Source organism: Myotis davidii, unplaced genomic scaffold (genome assembly GCF_000327345.1).
Source record: "Myotis davidii unplaced genomic scaffold, ASM32734v1 scaffold979, whole genome shotgun sequence".
In the NCBI taxonomy this organism is placed as follows: domain Eukaryota; kingdom Metazoa; phylum Chordata; class Mammalia; order Chiroptera; family Vespertilionidae; genus Myotis; species Myotis davidii.
The window spans coordinates 262,795-266,328 of record NW_006290769.1 but is presented as its reverse complement, the minus strand read 5'-3'; the positions used below and the strand labels follow the sequence as shown (position 1 = coordinate 266,328).

General features: G+C 45.9%; 1 protein-coding gene across 3 annotated transcripts in view; it reads left to right on the top strand.

The window, feature by feature from the left end:
- Positions 1 to 3,534, top strand: part of RANBP2 (RAN binding protein 2) — a 100,489-nt gene that overhangs the window by 24,392 nt on the left and 72,563 nt on the right. The gene's annotated exons all lie outside the window — the stretch shown is intronic.

Below are 3,534 nucleotides of genomic sequence, written 5' to 3'. Positions count from 1 at the left end.
GTGGGGGAGTCAAAAAGTTTGCCCACCCCTGAGTTAGGCATTGATCAGGCTGGCAGGGGAGCAATTAGGCATTGATCAGCTGGCAGGCAGAAGCGGTTAGGGGCAATCAGGCAGGCAGGCAGGCGAGCGGTTGAGAGCCAGCAGTCCCAGATTGGAGAGGGTGAAGTCTGGGCTGAGGGACACGCCCCCCCCACCCCCCCACCCCCGTACGAATTTCTTGCACCAATCCTCTAGGCCTATATAATAAAGAGCTAATATGCTAATTAGACCGGAAGGCAGAGCAACCTTCTGGAACGACCAGTGGGTGGAGGGCAGGGCCGCGGGGCCAGTCGGGGCTGCAAAGGCCTACTCTTGGACTAATTTTGTGCATTGGCCTCTAGTTTTATAGAATTTGTAATGCCATTGTTTGTGCCCCACCACCATTACCAACTAAAAAAGGAGAAACACTTCCAACTAAACAGGCAGTGTTAGAATATCTGTGGTTTGTGAGATGAATATTGATTTTATCTTTGTTAAAAGTTGGCATATTGCAGATAATTGATGAAATACTGTGTAATAGTGTGCTGTCCTCCCATACTATTTGCTTCCCATTTCTCCTAAAACACAGGCTTTCTGAAGACAGAGACTTTCCGTTCCCCAGAAAGTGCCTGGTGAACAGTAGGCACAATGAATAGATCCTGTATATGCATTTTTTAAAGATTTTTAAAAATTAATTTTTAGAGAGACAGAAAGGAGAGATAGAGACAGAAACATTGATGTGAAAGCGAAACAGTGATCATCTGCTTCCTGCACACCCCTTACTGGGAATTGATCCTACAACCTTGGCCTGTGCCTTGATCAGGAATTGAACCAGCAACCTTTTGGTGCATGGGACGATGCTCAACCAAGCCACATTGGCCAGGGCCTGAATATGCAGTTTTTACAGATAATTTTTTTTTTTTTTACAGGGAGACAATGAGACCTTGGTTCTAGTCTTCTTGAAAGATTTTAATCAAGAGACAAGGTGCAGCCCTGCCAGCATAGCTTAGTGGTTGATCATGGACCCATAAATCAGGAGGTCACAGTTCGATTCCTGGTCAAGACATATACCTGGGTTATGGCTTGATCCCCAGTAGGGGGTGTGCATGAGGCAGCCGATCAATGATTCTCTGTCATCATTGATGTTTTTCTCGCTTTATCCCTCTCCCTCTCCCTTCCTCTCTGAAATAAATAAAATTTTTTTTCTTTTTTTAAAAAAGAAACAGTGCAACAAAACCAGCAAGAATTTATTGGCTGCAGCAAAAAGACATTTGGGACAGTGAAACAAGGAAGATGCAAATAGGAGAGCCTAGGTTGGGCAGCTTTGGTTCACTGGGAAGTCAGAGAAAAAGAGGGCCTTGAAGACAGGTTTAGAGGGTTATTAGCCCAGAACAAGCTGCCATTCCCATTGCTTCCCTGGTTGCAAGTCTTGTGGGGTTCTTTGGAGTTTAGGAGATATATGCCTGGAGGGGTAGAAGAGGAGGAAGGGAATGGGGTCCTTTGTGTCAAAGGTATTTATCTTTTGCTGGCAGGAATCTGAGGGAAGGTCTCAGTGAAGGGTCGCAATAGAATACTCTTAAGCTTTCCAGGTGTGCTCTTTCACGGTCCTGGTCTCCACTAATTGGTTGGAACCAGGGGGTCATTAGTCATTGTAGGTAGTCCTGAGGCAACCATGATATTACTTGTCTGGTTTTGCTGCTTTTCTGGGCCTGGAGCTGAAATACATCTGAAGCCTAGATGTTATTAGGAAGGAAAAGATCAGAGGGTCTAAAGCCATGATCATCAATATGAACGATCAAGGAGTTCAAACTGCATAACCAGGGATATGTTAGGAGGAAAGATTAGCCTGGGGATGAGGCCCATGTTTTCTCTGTTTTGCCCCTTGTCTGGTACCCAGGGCTTTCCATCCTGATGACCTTCTGTACTGATCCATCATCCTTGCTCTGCTCATGTCTGTCTAACTGCCTATCAGTAAATGAAAATATACTGCTTTGTAGACTACTGTTTTTCACTTAGTACCTTGATTTTTTTTCTGTGTCCTTGTATAGCTTAAAAATATAAGATATTTAATGGCTGTATACTCTTATGACATGTATATAAAACTAGCTATTGTGTCCTGACGTTCTGGACTTTGGAGCATCTATATATATATATAAAAAGCCTGTGGCCCTAATGCTGTAATGGCCAAAGACTGGTGCTGGTGGGTGGGTGCGTGTGGGTGGGTGGGGCTGTGAGCGAGGCGGGGCGACTAGTGGGTGGAGTTTCGTGATTTCATGCACTGGGCTTCTAGTATAGAAATAAAAGAGCCAGAGTGTGGGCTTGGCTTATTACCAGAACAATTCAGTGTTTATTTCTGCCTTTTTAATTCCTAAGTATAAAATACTGATCTGTACAGAGAATAGTGCCTGGATCAGGGAATAAATCTCCAGTGCCTTAATAGGTCTGAAGTAGTAGTTGCTTATTCTTACCTGTAAAGGCTTTCACATGGTAGAATAGAGGTTTCTGGTATACTTCCCCATCCATCCCAAAGTATCTGTTTATGTGTAAAGTAAGAGAGTGGCACCAAATGATTTTTAAAGCTTTTGCCTTAGAAACAGAATCATAAATTCTTTCTTTTTTTTTAAATCTTCACTAGAGGATATACTTACTGAGAGGTGGGGAGGGGGTGTGGAGAGGAGAGAGAAGGAGAGAAAGAGGGGGCAGGGAGAGAGAGCAAGAGAGGGCGGGGAGAGAGAGAGAGAGAGAGAGAGAGAGAGAAAGAGAGAGAGAGAGAGAACATATTGATGGTTTTCCTCCCACATGCACCCCCACTAGAGATGAAACCTGCAACCCAGGTACGTGCCCCGACTAGGAATCCAACCCAGAACCTTTTTGGTATATGGGATGACGCCCAACCAACTGAGCCATACCTGGCCAGGGCACTGACATAAATTCTTAATTTCTGATAATGGTCTTATGTTGCTGTACTTAAATTTGCTTTGTTTTATGATGAAAACTAGAGGCCCAGTGCACAAAATTTGTGCACTTAGGGGAGGTCCCTCAGCCCGGATTGCGAGAGGGCCAGGCTTAGGGACCCCACTGGTGCACAATTGGGGCCGGGGAGGGACTGCTGGAGGGCTCCAGAGTGTGTCCAGCCTGTCTTGCTCAGTTCTGGTCAGCCGGACCCCAGCAGCAAGCTAACCTACAGGTGAGATCGTCTGCCACCTGGTGGTCAGGGCACGTCATAGCGACTAGTCAACTGCCCCCTCATGGTCAGTGCACATCATAACGAGCAGTTGAGTGGCCTTAGCATATCATTAGCATATTACACTTTGGTTGAATGGCCGACTGGATGACCGGATACTTAGCATATTATATTAGGCTTTTATTATATAGGACTAGAGGCCCGTTGCAGGAAGATTCCTGCAAGAATAGGGCTTCCAGTGGCTGGAGCCAAGCAGAGAGGGGAGCGAAACCAGCTGAGGCAGGCTTCGCTCCCACTCCGAGCTGCTCCTGCTGGGTTTCCCCTCCCACTAC